Below are 18,844 nucleotides of genomic sequence, written 5' to 3'. Positions count from 1 at the left end.
CTCTGGGGGCCTATCCCATAAGTGAAATACCGAAACGAATACTTGAAAGAGAACTGTCATTGTTTGCATTCGCTGGCCAGCAGTTTAGAGCGCACCCGTTACTTAGTTTTTTTGTCAGAATTAGATTTTATTAAGCTAGAATTTATATGTAATTGATATGGAAATGTCGTTGGAACCGTATTTATTTTATATATGTATGTAATAAAATTTCACATAATATAATTATTTGTGTTTACGTGCGCCATGCATTGGAAGGATTGTAAATCCATTGTGAAAGGCTTTGGAGTTTGTGTTGCGAACTATTCGGATAAAATGTGTCCATATATTGGTCTTTTAGTGCCACCTATAGGTTGTAACTGTGAATGGCTGCATTGGTCTACAGCTGAGCTGAGTTGAGCAATGTCATTTTGTCGGATGATATGAAATATGCGGCCATCGGAGGTTATCACTTGTGTATCTTGACTACGTTGGTATTTAGGTCTACATTTGTGGATTTTTTGGTTGCTGGAGCTACGTCATAGAGTGATTGACTTTGCCATGGAAACAGTTGCGGGAAATAAGTTAAATGTATCTCCGTATTCATTTCTGTTTTACATAAACTAATATGTTAGTGTTGAATTATGTTTTATTCCACATCAAATGAGTGCATGGCAGACTCCATTTAAAAAACTGTTGTCATTTTCACAACACCAGATACTCAAGCTATAAGGCCTCCCCTCAATGACTACCATAATTTGCCTGTTGATTCCTTATCATATGCAGTCATCAAGGTGCAGTCTTTCTACTCAGCTCCAATACGGTGTCATTAGAATAAGTCAAAATAGTGACATTAAACTATTGTAGTTATACACTGAGTGCACAAAACATTAGGAACACTTACCTAATATTGAGTTGCACACCCTTTTGCCCTCAGAACAGCCTCAATTCGTGGGGACATGGACTGCAAGGTGTCAAAAGCATGTTAACTCTAATGCTTCCCAAAGTTGTGTCAAGTTGGCTGGATGTCCTTTGGGTGGTAGACCATTCTTTATACACACAGGAAGCTGTGTATATCAAACCGGTGAGCCTGACACCAACTACCATACCCCGTTCAAAGGCACTTACATCTTTTTTCTTATCCCATTCACCCTCTGAATGGCACACATACACAATTCATGTCTCAACTGTCTCAAGGCTTAAAAATCCTTCTTTAACATGTCTCCTCTCCTTCATCTACACTGATTGAAGTGAATTTAACAGATTACATTAATAAGGGTTTCACCTGGATTCAGCTGGTCAGTCTATGTCATGGAAGGAGCAGGTGTTCATAATGTGTTGTACAGTCAGTGTATATAAGGTCTTCAGAAATAATTCACACCCTTGACTTTTTCCACATTTTTTTCTGTTAGACAGAATTGGAAATTGATTAATTTGAGAAGTTTTGTCACTGGCCCATAATGTCAAAGGGTCAAATTAATTAACCCTTCGACACGTACGGTGTGATGGTCCCTGCAGTGTATGTTCAAAATAGTGTTATTATAACACTTAATTCGAACATCTAGTTAACATTGATGCAACAGTCAGCGTTTGAGCTGGCCACACTTTTTTCACAGAAACATTTTACACAACCACAGTCTTTACAACATTATGTCCTCAAGGTAAGCAGTTTATTTTTGTATGCAATGTTCAGACATTCATAGAAGTAGCAACAGAATAACACATTTCTCATCCATATGAGAAAATGTAGCCTACATTAGTCCTTGCACTAACTAAATAAAGAGTGAGCTAACACAAGCGGTCATATTTCTCCAACTCTCAGCTGATAGAAACCATAATATGAATTAGATAATAGCAATTACTATTTACAATTAATCACATCACGGGTGAGCTCATCAGATAACAAAATAATTGAGTACAACAATTTTCAAAAAGTCAAAGCTAATCCCACGGTCGGTAGAGTAGAGTTTTTGTACATCAACCAAAGCTAATAAAAGTTGACAAGATGGGTTGGGTCTGTTTGCAGTATGCATTTTGAAGGTGAAGGGGATGTGTCGTCTACCATCATTCACTTCCCATTATTCACTTCCGGAAGTTTACTCAAAATATACACTACCGTTCAAAGGTTTGGGGTCACTTAGGAATGTGACTCACCACCTGGATTCTGTCTTATGTAGCAACATTTGAATATCTGTTTTTTACATTGGATAAAAGTAGAGACTCAGAGCTACAAAATGGTATATAATCTACTGCATTTGAGGAAACAATGGGAAAGTAATTCTGCTTTGAAAGTCGATCAACTTGTAAAATCACTTTTGAGAAAACGGTCTTTCAATGTTTTGGTACAACTATTGGAGAGCTCTTCTTTTTCTACACCCATTCAGCATTGTCCACACCCTCTTAAGCCTTAGCCCAACCCATCTCTTTAAGGGTTGATCCAACCGTTCTGTACTAACTTGCCAGTTACTTCCAGACATCTGAGAGAGAACAGCTCACTGAATAGTACTCTGTGGTTACGTGTTGAGAGCGCACACTGGACGCTCTGGCCAATAAGTAGGGTTGTTCTGAAAGCTCTGACCTCACAACTACAGTCAAGCACCAAAGCTAACATTGGCTAGCTACTTCCAGACCATTTTACTCACCCTAGTAGAGCTGGTTAGGCTTTTTTCATATTATCCAGAGCGTTGGTGACTAACTGTGCCGCTGGCAACAACTGAATTACGCTTTGTTGCCGACGTTTACTGACACCGGACATATTCAAAGGGTGTTGAGCATTCAAAAATGAGTCAGTTATTCTGCGTCTGGCAGAGAGTCTTTTGTTAAGAAATGTAGCCAGATAGCTAGCTAGGTAAACAATGAATCCCAACGCATGACGTACCGTTAGTTAGCAAGCCAGCCAGCTAACATTAGCTAGCTCACAGTACACTTTAACTTAAAATACTTTGTCAAAATTAGAGTGGAGTCTTGTTAAGACAATGGACCATAATCACAACTCATGATGTACCTAACCAACCAGGTTATCTGGCTATAACTAGTGAAGCAGTGAGGCAATGAGCTCCGTCGGGTCTTTTTCAAAATGGCGGGTGGGGAGCGAAGGCTACGAAGTGATCTTGAAAGGGGGAAATATGTTGTGTGAAGAAAACAGTTTTTTTCACCATATTTGTCCAACTAATCAACTTTAAAATGTAAATAAAACATAAAGAGTTTATGTAATGTCTCATCACATACCTGTTTGAAGGGTTGTGTTGAATTTGAAGAGGGGTTTAGGGCTGCGCTAACGTTAGCCTCACAAGGGAACTGCAGCTGTTCCGGCTTTTGAGTGTTATGACGGCGAAAAAATGCAATTGGCACGCTAGTCATGAAATATTAGTTTAATATTAGCAATAATTATATTAATTTAGACAAAAATAATGACGTTTTCTTACAAGTGTATATGGTTAAGCATGATTTTAATCTGCGAGAGAAGGGCTACCCCTGGTGGAAAGAGGCTGTACGGCACAAAATGAGTTGCAAATGAGTTGTACATTACGTAGTGACACGTCACGATGTGACGTACAGCATCAGAGCGGTTCGTTTTTTCATCTTTTCTCCAATACTGTTAGCCCATTACCATGTCAATCAACGCTGAATCGAAACGTAGTTTCACACCCCGGATTTTGATGCCAACACAGTCACCACAGTCCCAATCGTTTTCATTGCAGCCTCGTTTGAATGCCGCGGTTACGCACATTTGTACGGAATGGGGTGAGTTTACGTTAACGTTAGCTAGCTAACAGTACACTTGAAATGGAACCACTTTCTGTCAAAATTAGAAACGTGTAATATCTGAAAATCTTACCAGTATACATCGTGGTTGGACGCGTCTCCTATCTGATGCCATGCATGGTTGATTTAGGTTGACAATGTAATCCAGACTGGTGTTTTCTCTATCTTCTTAGCTATCAAAAATTAATTCCACTGATTTCAAAACTCGGTCCTCCAGAAATTGGAGAGCAGACACATAACGATAGCCAACAAGCCGGCTAGCTAACAGTACAATTTAACTTGACATTAGGATTATGCAGTTTTACAACACTATATATATATATATATAATATGTAATCCTGTCTAACGCAGCTTTAAAAAATAATAATATATATATATTATTATTTTTTAAAGCTGCGTTAGACAGGATTACCTAAACATACTGACCAGCTCCAATAGATAGACGTGTGCTATATGGTAGACCAATCCAAACGCATTTCCAGCCCACTCATTATCTCAGCCAATCATTTACGTTCAATCAGCTCTCCTGTGAAGTTGTGACATGCGACATACACCTAGTTTCCAGAATTGGGTCACAAATGTCCTTGTTTTTTAAAGAAAAGCTTATTTTTTGTAGATTAAAATAAAATCTAATTTATCAGAAATACAGTGTAGACATTGTTAATGTTGTAAATCACTATTGTAGCTGGAAATGGCAGATTTTTTTATGGAATATCTACAGTTGAAGTCGGAAGTTTACATACACCTTAGCCAAATACATTTAAACTCAGTTTTTCACTATTCCTGACATGTAATCCGAGTAAAAATTCCCTGGCATAGGTCAGTTAGGATCACCACTTTATTTTAAGAATGTGAAATGTCAGAATAATAGCAGAGAGAATAAATTATTTCACCTTTTCTTTCTTTCATCACATTCCCAGTGGGTCAGAAGTTTACATACACTCAATTAGTATTTGGTAGCATTGCCTTTAAATTGTTTAACTTGAGTCAAACATTTTGGCTAGCCTTCCCCAAGCTTCCCACAATAAGTTGGGTGATTTTGGCCACTTCCTCCTGACAGAGCTGGTGTAACTGAGTCAGGTTTGTAGGCATCCTTGCACGCACACACTTTTTCAGTTCTGCCCACACATTTTCTATGGGATTGAGGTCAGGGCTTTGTGATGGCCACTCCAATACCTTGACTTTGTTGTCCTTAAGCCATTTTGCCACAACTTTGGAAGTATGCTTGGGGTCATTGTCCATTTGGAAGACCCATTTGCGACCAAGCTTTAACTTTCTGACTGATGTCTTGAGATGTTGCTTCAATATATCCACATAATTTCCCTCCCTCATGATGCCATCTATGTTGTGAAGTGCACCAGTCCCTCCTGCAGCAAAGCACCCCCACAACATGATGCTGCCACCCCCGTGCTTCACGGTTGGGATGGTGTTCTTTGGCTTGCAAACATCCCCCTTTTTCCTCCAAACATAATGATGGTCATTGTGACCAAACAGTTCTATTTTTGTTTCATCAGACCAGAGCACATTTCTCCAAAAAGTATGATCTTTGTCCCCATGTGCAGTTGCAAACCGTAGTCTGGCTTTTTTATTACAGTTTTAGTGCAGTTGCTTCTTCCTTGCTGAGCTGCCTTTCAGGTTATGTCGATATACGTTTTACTGTGGATATAGATACTTTTGTACCTTTTTCCTCCAGCATCTTCACAATGTCCTTTGCTGTTGTTCTGGGATTGATTTGCCCTTTCGCACCAAAGTACGTTCATCTCTAGGAGACAGAACGCGTCACCTTCCTGAGCGGTACAACGACTGCGTGGTCCCATGGTGTTTATACTTGCGAACTATTGTTTGTACAGATGAATGTGGTACCTTCAGGTGTTTGGAAATTTCTCCCAAGGATGAACCAGACTTGTGGGGGTCTACATTTTTTTTCTGAGGTCTTGGCTGATTTTTTTTTAGATTTTCTCATGAAGTCAAGCAAAGAGGCACTGAGTTTGAAGGTAGGCCTTGAAATACATCCACAGGGGCCTCCCGGGTGGCACAGTGGTCTAGGGCACTGCATCACAGCGCTAGCTGTGCCACCAGAGACTCTGGGTGGTCCGTGGAGCGATGCACACTTGGCATAGCGTCGTCCGGGTTAGGGAGGGTTTGGCCGGTAGGGATATCCTTGTCTCATCGCGCACCAGCAACTCCTGTGGCGGGCCGGACGCAGTGCACGCTAGCCAAGGTCGCCAGGTGCACGGTGTCTCCTCCGACACATTGGTGCGGCTGGCAAGGCAGTGCGGCTAGGTTGGGTTGTGTTTCGGAGGACGCATGGCTTTCGACCTTCGTCTCACGCGAGCCCGTACGGGAGTTATAGCGATGAGACAAGATAGTAACTACTAACAATTGGATACCATGAAATTGGGGAGAAAAAGGGGGTAAAATTCAATTTTTAAAAAAATTAAGAAATACATCCACAAGTACACCTTCAATTGACTGAAATTATGTCAATTAGCATATCAGAAGCTTCTAAAGCATGACATCATTTTCTGGAATTTTCCAAGCTGTTTAAAGGCACAGTCAACTTAGCATATGTAAACTTCTGACCCACTGTGGGTACAGTGTGATACAGTGATACAGTGAATTATAAGTGAAATAATCTGTCTGTAAACAATTGTTGGACAAATTACTTGTGTCATGCACAAAGTAGATGTCCTAACCGACTTGCCAAAACTAGAGATTGTTAACAAGAAAATTGTGGAGTGGTTGAAAAACAAGTTTTAATGAATCCAACCTAAGTGTATGTAAACTTCCGACATCAACTGTACATAGGCGTACAGAGGCCCATTATCAACAACCATCACTACTGTGTTCCAATGGCATGTTGTGTTAGCTAATCCAAGTTTATCGGAATGCATGATTTGTCACCAGAATATGAAAACTTGAAAAAAATTAATAAAGACAAATATTTTCTGATATTGATTTACTGATACAGTGTTATGATACTGATGATTTGTCTCCAGAGTTGGTTTGTTTACGTTTCTACCATTGAGATTAGGTGTATTAGCTAGGCCTACAACAGCTATTTCTCGTGGGTGCCTCAGGGACAACAGTTGCTGACAACTGTAGCATTGTAGAAAAGCCTAAACATAACAATCTTCCTAACCTTTACGTCATTATCTTAATTTCCTATGTTAATTCACCTAACCTGCTGCGTAAATTCTTTTAACCTGCACATTAATTATCCTAACCTGCTATGTAAAACAAACCAACTCTGGAGACAAATCATCAGTATCACCACACCGGCAGCCAATCACGTCACCACTGACACTCAGTGTTGTTGTTTATGTATGTAGCTAGTGGGCTAAGCTGTAGCATTAGCAATGTCTTTCAAAAGAAGACAACTCACAAATGGGAAAATTCTGGAGATTTTTGTAAATTCCAACAATGATTGAGTATTGAGACATTGAGGAATCAGATTCTGACAGCAAAGAGCTGCCCCCCAACCTTGTGGCCATTGAAAACCCTGAATCAGAGGACCCCTTGCCAACCAACAAAGTCCCAGGTCCCTCTGAAGATGCTGGTGGTGATGGAGCCAGACCAACAGTGGATGAGGTACTGTACAGTAGGTTCGTGGTAGCTGGAAGGCCTCCAGCCTTTTCACCCCTCCTGGCCCTGCTGTTGGCTTTGAGTCCCAGTCTGGAGTGCAAAGCCCCTTGCCATCTCCCTTTGAGGCAGAGTGCTTCAAGCTGTTTCTGACATAGGAGCTGGTGGGAGACATAGTGGAGGAGACCAATTGCTATGCCTTGGAGCTACAGGAGAAGACCGAACCCCAAGGTAGGTGGACCACCTCACGGGAGAGAGAAAGATCAAATCAGACTGTGTAGTTGACTATAATAGCAAAATGGGGGCAGTGGATAAACAGCTTTGTGGCATGCGCTCAGAAAACCACCAAGTGGTATAAGAAGATATTTTTTTCCATCTGATCGACACAGCTCTCCTCAATGGCTACATAGTTCACCACCAGTTCATCAAGTGAGATGATTACTGAATGTTTTTTGTAATCGGACATACAGTTCACATACAAATCAAACACAGTTCCTTTATGCAATTATATTGAAAATATCTCACCAACCTTCCCAACTCCAGGGGGAAAACGTTTGGGCAGGTTCTGTTCTTACCAGAGATGTGCTAATGTCTACATACTTCACCAGAGGAAACACTGGTGGAGTTCTTGGGCTCTCATCGAAGAGAGAAGTTTGTCTGGCTCATTTACCTAATCCTCACGTTAGCATAGCATGCCTCAAACGTACACTACATTACCAAAAGTGTAGTGTACATCGAACATCTCATTCCAGAATCATTGGCATTAATATAGAGTTGGTGCCCCCTTTGCTGCTATAACAGCATCCACTTGTTGGAAAGGTGACAGTCACAGACGTTGAAAGCCACTGAGCTCTTCAGTACAGCCCATTATACTGCCAATGTTTGTCTATGGAGATTGCATGGCTGTGTGATCGATTTTATACATCAGTCAGCAACGGGTGTGGCTGAAATAGCCAAATCCACTAATTTGAATGGGTGTCCACATACTTTTGTATATATAGTGTAAGTTGTCCACCACAGTGAAACGGGCTACTTCTATGTGAGTTAATGAGGAGGCAGAAAGCCCCTCATTTTAAACTGTTGTTAGAAAATCATGTAAAATTGACAAGTTGAAACATAGCCAATAGATTAGCAGGTAGTGTACCTTGGTTTGAGGGCAGCACGGGTCAACTGTCCTGTTGCATAACGATTACATGTTGGAACAGTGAGTGAATTCTGACTTCACGCGCATAAGAAAACTCACGATGGGAGGACACCAAAAGATATTTGGTGTGACAAGGTTAAAAATGAAAATATGAAATGTCTCTCAGTATTCAACCCCTTTGTTATGGTAAGCCTAAATAGGTTCAGGAGTAAAAATGTACTTAACAACTCATGGACTCTATGTGCAATAATAGTGTTTAACATGATTTTTGAATGACGACCTCATCTCTGTATCCCACACATACTGTACAATTATCTGTAAGGTCCCTCAGTTGAGCAGTGAATTTCACACACAAAGACCAGGGAGGTTTTCCAATGCCTTGCAAAGAAGGGCACCTATTGGTAGATGGGTAATAATAATAAAAAGCAGACATTGAATATCCCTTTGAGCATGTTGTAATTAAAGTGGAACTGAAAGCATTTAACAACATGAAATATTATAAAAATCTGTTCATACCTGTATATACCCCCGGAAGAATACCACACTTTTCTTTTTTACATCCCTTTGGTCACCTCCATGACCAAAGCCCTTCTCCCCCGATTGCTCAGTTTAACCAGACAGCCAACTATAAGAAGAGTCTTGGTGGTTCAAACTTCTTCTATGTAATAATGATGGAGGCCACTGTGTTCTTGGGGACCTTCAATGCTGCAGACATTTTCTGGTACCCTTCCCCAGATCTGTGCCTCAACACAATCCTGTCTCGGAGCTCCACAAACAATTCCTTTGACCTCATGGCTTGTTTTTCGCTCTGACATGCACTGTCAACTGTGGGACCTTATTTAGACAGGTGTGTACCTTTCCAAATCATGTTCAATTAATTGAATTTACCACAGGTGGACACTAATCAAACTGTAGAAATATCTCAAGGATGATCAATGGAAACCGGATGCATCTGAGCTCAATTTCGAGTCTCATAGCAAAAGGTCTGAATACTTATGTAATTACGTTTTTTGTATTTTTTTTATTATAGAACTTTGCAAACATTCCTACAAACCTGTTTTTGCTTTGTCATTATGGGGTATTGTGTGTAGATTAATGAGGAAAACAATGTATTTAATCCATTTTAGAATAAGGCTGTAATGTAACAAAATGTGGAAAAAGTCAAGGGGTCTGAATACTTTCCGAATGCACTGTATGCTGGGATATATGCTGATGTTTGGTTAAAGTTAAACACTTTAATTGATTGGAAAATAAATCAGGAAGTGATTCAGGAAGTGACTAATGCCGGCAATAAATACAGAATCCCAACAGCCTTTGCAACTCTTAGTGAATTCATTTCGCAGTCAATTCACATTCCAAGGACCTGCTCCTGAAGACTTGCTCCTGAAAATGAGAAGCGTCAGGAAAACTTCTTCATGGCTCTTGGGCTTTTGTGGGAATTGTTTTTGGGAGCTTACAGCTAAAATAAAATTGCTTACCTAGCAATACTTTTAATATCAAGAATCTTCTAAAATAAAGACCTTAAAATACAAAATGTACAATCTTTTAAGATCCTCTGCAGTCAATCTCATGACAGCTTTATGACTGTATAAAATGTTTTGTGTTACGAGTTGTCTAAAAAAAACACACTGTCAGTGAAATCATGAACTGCTCCTTCAAAACAATAGATTGCCCAAAATAATGTGCATAGTCACATACGTTATTACATTTGTCAAGATAGAACAACAGCATACTGCCGCAGGATCATAGCCTATGGTGAGCTTCCCCTCCTAACTGGTTGTAATGTGGCGTCACAGGCGCGGCCTCATTAGGCGATGGGGCGGCACATTTGCTAACACAGCAGTAGACGCTGGCAGATGGGTAACATTCACCAGTCATCATGATCTCACAGGAGGGCACCTGCCTCCATCAGAAAGCAACGCTAATTAGATCAGTGTATTCTCCAGGAGGCCTCAAACAGAAACAAATGAAGGTTAAAATCAGCACACATTCAGCAATTAAAACCAAACACTGTTAAAATTAATTCCCTTAAGCAAAGATTGTGGAACTGTATTATACTCTGGGGTAAGGTAAAACGTTAAAGCCACAGTATCACAATGGGCTTGCAAGTAGGGTAATCTGCTCTTTTAATGTTTCTGTTCACATTGTGCGTCTGGCCTTTTGTATGATTACAGTACATGGCAACAATTTACCTACAGGTACTGTATGAATCAGTACCCACTGGGCAGACACTGGTTGAATCAATGTTGTTTCAATGTAATTTGTCAACGAATTGTGTCGTAGAATCAACGTGAAAAATACATTGGATTTGAAACCAGTACTGTTTGCATCTCATTTCAACATGCATTGTAAACATTGACATTTAGGTAAAACTTAAACTTAAATACATTGACTTAACCTTAACCAGAACTATGTATACGTTGAAATTGCATTGAAAATTCCACATAAACACATAAAAAAAAATGGTTTTGGGTGGTTGATAATATGTTGAACTTCAGATTTTAAAAGACATCTTTTCTTGCACAAGCTGTATGTGAAAGTAAATTCAGAGTGACATTGTGTTTATGTAGGCTAAATGAACATATGATATGCCCAACAAAGAACACCATAATTTCAATGTGTAGCTAGGTATACTATCATTCATCCATGGTTGACTGGATACACAGAAAATTTGAAAGTATTAATTTAATACCAGTCATGTTAATTTTAACACATGTCCAGTGTTTATATAGGTCCACTCTCATCAGTGTTAATTTAACACTTTTTGTAGTGTTAATATTGAAACACTCCGAGTGTTAAGATATAACACTTCAGGTGTTGTTCAAATGACCCATGGGAGTGTTTTTTCAACACTCATCCAGTGTTTATATAGGGTCACTCAGTGTTAATTTAACACTTTTGGTAGTGTTCATATTTAAACACTTTAGATGTTGTTCAAATGACACACGGGAGTGTTTTTCAACACCCTCAGTATTAAGCAGCAACACCTTTCAGTGTTGATGATCAACTCTAGAGAATGCATCCTGTACCTGAATTGACACCAGGAAGTGCTAAATATTCACGCTAGGAAAACCATATTTTGTCTGGTTTTCTCCCACTCATAAATCAAGCCTGCAAGTTGTAGGTGAGTTAAACAGGAGCAATAAATGATTTGTTACAAGAGTAGTGACTGATTTGTTTAATTTATTTAGGCCACAAAGAGCGGGTGCATCAGAATGAAATCAGTGCATCACAGACACATTCAAATTAAATCAGTGCATCACAGGCGCATCAGAAAGAAATCAGTGCATCACAGGTGCATCAAAATGAAATCAGTTTATCACAGGCATCTCAGTACATGTACTATATGAGAACAAGAGTATTTGCGGAGTTGCTATTTAACGCAAGTGGAAGACTAGGTATGCAATTTTCTTGACAAAGTTGCAAATAATCTATTACTCAATCATGTCAAACAAAGGAACAACGTAAAGGCTCTCATCAGCACCATAAGCACTTTGAAGGACAAAAGGCTTATACAATTTCAGATCAACTTACACAACAACTTTGTCATAAACACCATCAACCACAGCGAATGGATGGTAATGTCCACTGAAATTATCAGTATGCAACTTGTCAAGCAATAGGTATACAATATTGTCAACCATAATGAGCTTAGTTATTTTACAAAAGACTGGCATTTCATGCTCCATCTTACTGCAAACTAACAGTCACTCTCTGTACTCCGTGCCATCTATCTTAACCAAGCTGGTAAAGAAAATGGCTTTCTGCATAGTGACCTGAATTGAGGCTGCCAACTCCTCACCACTAGTATAATGACTAGTGGAAAATGCTTTCATCGGTACATACTCAGTTTGTGACAATGGTGATGTCTCCCTAGCAAATCTGTGTTTTTTGGCAAAGGACTTAGTAATGTTCTTGAAGTTTTTTAGGGTGTTCTTATTAAAGAGTTAGTGCTTTGCCTCTAACCTCATGCTCCACATAAAGTTGAAGTCGAAAGTTTACATACACTTAGGTTGGAGTCATTCAAATTCGTTTTTCAACCACTCCACATATTTCTTGTTAACAAACTATAGTTTTGGCAAGTCGGTTAGCACATCTACTTTGTGCATGACACAAGTAATTTGTCCAACAATTGTTTACAGACAGATTATTTCACCTATAATTCACTGTATCTCAAGTCCAGTGGGTCAGAAGTTTACAGTACACTAAGTTGACTGTGCCTTTAAACAGCATGGAAAATTCCAGAAAATTATGTCATGGCTTTAGAAGCTTCTGATAGGCTAATTGACATAATTTGAGTCAATTGAAGGTGTACCTGTGGATGTATTTCAAGGCCTACCTTCAAACTCAGTGCCTCTTTGCTTGACATCATGGGAAAATCAAAAGAAATCAGCCAAGACCTCAGAAGAAAATTGTAGACCTCCACAAGTCTGGTTCATCCTTGGGAGAAATTTGCAAATGCCTGAAGGTACCACGTTCATCTGTACAAACAATAGCATGCAAGTATAAACACCATGGGACCACGCAGCCGTCATACCGCTCAGGAAGGAGACGTGTTCTGTCTTCTATAGATGAACGTACTTTGGTGCGAAAAGTGCAAATCAATCACAGAACAACAGCAAAGGACCACGTGGAGATGCTGGAGGAAACAGGTACAAAAGTATCTATATCCACAGTAAAATTAGTCCTATATCGACATAACCTGAAAGGCCCTTAGCAAGGAAGAAGCCACTGCTCCAACACTGCCATAAAAAAGCCAGACTACGGTTTGCAACTGCACATGGGGACAAAGATCGTACTTTTTGTAGACATGTCCTCTGGTCTGATGAAACAAAAATAGAACTGTTTGGCCATAATGACCATCGTTATGTTTGGAGGAAAAAGGGGGAGGTTTACAAGCCGAAGAACACCATCCCAACCGTGAAGCACAGGGGTGGCAACATCATGTTGTGGGGGTGCTTTGCTGCAGCACTTCACAAAATAGATTGCATCATGAGGGCGGAAAATTATGTGGATATATTGAAACATCTCAAGACATCAGTCAAAGTTAAAGCTTGGTCGCAAATGGGTCTTCCAAATGAACAATGACCCCAAGCATACTTCCAAAGTTGTGGCAAAATGGCTTAAGGACAACAAAGTAAGTCATGGTATTGGAGTGGCCATCACAAATCCCTGAACTCAATCCTGAAGAGAATTTGTGGGCAGAACAGAAAAAGCTTGTGCGAGCAAGGAGACCTACAACCCTGACTCAGTTATACCAGCACTGTCAGGAGGAATGGGCCAAAATTCACCCAACTTATTGTGGGAAGCTTGTGGAAGGCTACCCAAAATGTTTGACCCAAGTTAAACAATTTAAAAGGCAATGCTACCAAATACTAATTGAGTGTATGTAATCTTCTGACCCACTGGAAATGTGATGAAAGAAATAAATGCTGAAATAAATAATCTCTGTACTATTATTCTGACATTACACATTCTTAAAATAAAGTGGTGATCCTAACTGACCTAAGACAGGGAATTTTTACTTGGAATAAATGTCAGGAATAGTGAAAAACGGAGTTTAAATGTATTTGGCTAAGGTGTATGTATATTTCCGACTTCAACTCTATGTAATAAAGGACCTACAGTATTTGACTTATGCAAGCTGGGTAACGCATCATAAAGTGATGTTTGGGTATTACGTTTTTATGTGGGTACAAATGTTTGAAAAGTGTGTTCAATTATCAAATGCTTCAGACACAGTCATGCCCTGGCTAAGAAAAGGGGAAAAAAACATGTTGATTATTTGCAGTAAGATGAGCAGCAAATTCCAGTTCTCATTTCCTGGTTGAACAACATCACCCAAGGGAACATTTCTTACAAGGCACAGAGTTTGAATAGAATTAAGTACTATGCTATTTATACTGTTCTCTTGGTTGACTTTTGTTGGACTGTCATGCATTATGTCCACATAAAAATGACTACAAACACGAAAGTGCTGCAAACTCTTTAGTTTAGAATTTGTCTTTACACCATACACAGATGGGAGTTGTGGGTCTGATTGCAACTGATTCAAATGCATTTCAAATTCATCTTTACCATGCAAGACAATCTTATGGTCATCCTCACTGTAAACCGTCTGAGCATTAGACTTTTCTATCAAACAGAACTGGCAACAGTAATGTGTCATGTTTTGTCTTTGATCATGTCTTGTCCCTGTGCTTCCCTCTGCTGGTCTTATTAGGTTCTTTCTCTTTCTCTCTCTCTATCGTTCCGTTCCTGCTCCCAGCTGTTTCTCATTCTCCCTACGACCTCATTTACTCTTTCACACCTGTCCCCTGTTTTGCCCTCTGATTAGAGTCCCTATTTCTTCCTCTGTTTTCCGCTCCTGTCCTTGTCGGATTCTTGTTTGATGTTTGCTGTTCCTGTGTCCTTGTTTCGCCCTGTCGTGTTCTTTGCCTTCTTCAGATGCTGCGTGTGAGCAGGTGTCTATGTCAGCTACGGCCAGTGCCTTCCCGAAGCGACCTGCAGTCTGTGGTCGCGTCTCCAGGCGTTCCTCTCTATTGACGAGAGGATTTCAGTTTCCTGTTTTGGATTACCATTGATATTATCCAGGAGAATCATTATTTGTTTAATACTGGAATAAAGACTCTGTTACTATTACGTCGCTTTTGGGTCCTCATTCATCAGCATAACAGAAGAATCCGACCAAGATGGACCCAGCGACTATGGATTCTCTCAACACTGCCGTCGAGTTCCAGGGAGCAATGCTCGGCAGACACGAGCAGGAATTGTTTGCTGCTCGTCATGCCGTTGAGACCCTGGCCGCTCAGGTCTCTGATCTCTCTGGACAGTTTCAGAGTCTTCGTCTCGTGCCACCAGCTACTTCCTGGTCTTCCGAGTCTCCGGAACCTAGGGTTAATAACCCACCATGTTACTCTGGGCAGCCCACTGAGTGTCGCTCCTTTCTCACCCAGTGTGATATTGTGTTCTCTCTCCAGCCCAACACGTACTCAAGAGAGAGAGCTCGGATCGCTTACGTCATATCACTCCTTACTGGTCGGGCTCGGGAGTGGGGCACAGCTATCTGGGAGGCAAGGGCTGAGTGTTCTAACGATTATCAGAACTTTAAAGAGGAGATGATACGGGTTTTTGATCGTTCAGTTTTTGGGAAGGAGGCTTCCAGGGCCCTGGCTTCCCTATGTCAAGGTGATCGATCCATAACGGATTACTCTATAGAGTTTCGCACTCTTGCTGCCTCCAGTGACTGGAACGAGCCGGCGTTGCTCGCTCGTTTTCTGGAGGGACTTCACGCTGAGGTTAAGGATGAGATTCTCTCCCGGGAGGTTCCTTCCAGCGTGGACTCTTTGATTGCACTCGCCATCCGCATAGAACGACGGATAGATCTTCGTCATCGAGCTCGTGGAAGAGAGCTCGCGTTAACGGTGCTTCCCCTCTCCGCATCTCAACCATCTCCTCCCACCGGCTCAGAGACTGAGCCCATGCAGCTGGGAGGTATTCGCATCTCGACTAAGGAGAGGGAACGGAGAATCACCAACCGCCATTGCCTCTATTGCGGTTCTGCTGGACATTTTGTCATGTCATGTCCAGTAAAAGCCAGAGCTCATCAGTAAGCGGAGGGCTACTGGTGAGCGCTACTACTCAGGTCTCTCCATCAAGATCCTGTACTACCTTGTCGGTCCATCTACGCTGGACCGGTTCGGCTGCTTCCTGCAGTGCCTTGATAGACTCAGGGGCTGAGGGTTGTTTTATGGACGAAGCATGGGCTCGGAAACATGACATTCCTCTCAGACAGTTAGGGAAGCCCACGCCCATGTTCGCCTTAGATGGTAGTCTTCTCCCCAGTATCAGATGTGAGACACTACCTTTAACCCTCACAGTATCTGGTAACCACAGTGAGACCATTTCCTTTTTGATTTTTCGTTCACCTTTTACACCTGTTGTTTTGGGTCATCCCTGGCTAGTATGTCATAATCCTTCTATTAATTGGTCTAGTAATTCTATCCTATCTTGGAACGTTTCTTGTCATGTGAAGTGTTTAATGTCTGCTATCCCTCCTGTGTCTTCTGTCCCCTCTACTCAGGAGGAACCTGGTGATTTGACAGGAGTGCCGGAGGAATATCATGATCTGCGCACGGTCTTCAGTCGGTCCAGAGCCAGCTCCCTTCCTCCTCACCGGTCGTATGATTGTTGTATTGATCTCCTTCCGGGGACCACTCCCCCTCGGGGTAGACTATACTCTCTGTCGGCTCCCGAACGTAAGGCTCTCGAGGATTATCTGTCTGTTTCTCTCGACGCCGGTACCGTGGTGCCTTCTTCCTCTCCCGCCGGAGCGGGATTTTTCTTTGTTAAGAAGAAGGACGGTACTCTGCGCCCCTGCGTGGATTATCGAGGGCTGAATGACATAACGGTTAAGAATCGTTATCCGCTTCCCCTTATGTCGTCAGCCTTCGAGATTTTGCAGGGAGCCAGGTGCTTTACTAAGTTGGACCTTCGTAACGCTTACCATCTCGTACGCATCAGAGAGGGGGACGAGTGGAAAACGGCGTTTAACACTCCGTTAGGGCATTTTGAATACCGGGTTCTGCCGTTCGGTCTCGCTAATGCTCCAGCTGTCTTTCAGGCATTAGTTAATGATGTACTGAGAGACATGCTGAACATTTTTGTTTTCGTTTACCTTGACGATATCCTGATTTTTTCACCGTCACTCGAGATTCATGTTCAGCACGTTCGACGTGTACTCCAGCGCCTTTTAGAGAATTGTCTCTACGTGAAGGCTGAGAAGTGCGCCTTTCATGTCTCCTCTGTCACTTTTCTCGGTTCTGTTATTTCCGCTGAAGGCATTCAGATGGATCCCGCTAAGGTCCAGGCTGTCAGCGATTGGCCCGTCCCTAAGTCACGTGTCGAGTTGCAGCGCTTTCTCGGTTTCGCTAATTTCTATCGGCGTTTCATTCGTAATTTCGGTCAAGTGGCTGCCCCTCTCACAGCTCTGACTTCTGTCAAGACTTGCTTTAAGTGGTCCGGTTCCGCCCAGGGAGCTTTTGATCTCCTCAAGAAGCGTTTTACATCCGCCCCTATCCTTGTTACTCCTGACGTCACTAAACAATTCATTGTCGAGGTTGACGCTTCAGAGGTGGGCGTGGGAGCCATTCTGTCTCAGCGCTTCCAGTCTGACGATAAGGTCCATCCTTGCGCTTACTTTTCTCATCGCCTGTCGCCATCGGAACGCAACTATGATGTGGGTAACCGCGAACTGCTCGCCATCCGCTTAGCCATAGGCGAATGGCGACAGTGGTTGGAGGGGGCGACCGTCCCTTTTGTCGTTTGGACTGACCATAAGAACCTTGAGTACATCCGTTCGGCCAAACGACTTAATGCACGTCAAGCTCGTTGGGCGTTGTTTTTCGCTCGTTTCGAGTTCGTGATTTCCTATCGTCCGGGAAATAAGAACACCAAGCCTGATGCCTTATCCCGTCTCTTTAGTTCTTCTGTGGCTTCTACCGACCCCGAGGGGATTCTCCCTGAAGGGCGTGTTGTCGGGTTGACTGTCTGGGGAATTGAGAGACAGGTAAAGCAAGCACTCACTCACACTGCGTCGCCGCGCGCTTGTCCTAGTAACCTTCTGTTCGTTCCTGTCTCTACTCGTCTGGCTGTTCTTCAGTGGGCTCACTCTGCCAAGTTAGCTGGCCACCCCGGCGTTCGGGGTACGCTTGCTTCTATTCGCCAGCGGTTTTGGTGGCCTACTCAGGAGCGGGACACGCGTCGTTTCGTGGCGGCTTGTTCGGACTGCGCGCAGACTAAGTCAGGTAACTCTCCTCCTGCCGGTCGTCTCAGACCGCTTCCCATTCCTTCTCGACCATGGTCTCACATCGCCTTAGACTTTATTACCGGTCTGCCTTCGTCTGCGGGGAAGACTGTGATTCTTACGGTTATCGATAGGTTCTCTAAGGCGGCACATTTCATTCCCCTCGCTAAGCTTCCTTCCGCTAAGGAGACGGCACAAATCATCATTGAGAATGTGTTCAGAATTCATGGCCTCCCGTTAGACGCCGTTTCAGACAGAGGTCCACAATTCACGTCACAGTTTTGGAGGGAGTTCTGTCGTTTGATTGGTGCTTCCGTCAGTCTCTCTTCCGGGTTTCATCCCCAGTCTAACGGTCAAGCAGAAAGGGCCAATCAGTCGATTGGTCGCATTTTACGCAGCCTTTCGTTTCGTAACCCTGCGTCTTGGGCAGAACAGCTCCCCTGGGCTGAGTACGCTCACAACTCGCTTCCTTCGTCTGCTACCGGGCTGTCCCCGTTTCAGAGTAGTCTTGGCTACCAGCCTCCTCTGTTTTCGTCCCAGCTCGCCGAGTCCAGCGTTCCCTCCGCTCAGGC

Source organism: Salvelinus alpinus, chromosome 24, assembly GCF_045679555.1.
Source record: "Salvelinus alpinus chromosome 24, SLU_Salpinus.1, whole genome shotgun sequence".
NCBI lineage: Eukaryota > Metazoa > Chordata > Actinopteri > Salmoniformes > Salmonidae > Salvelinus > Salvelinus alpinus.
Note: the sequence above shows the minus strand (reverse complement) of the source record.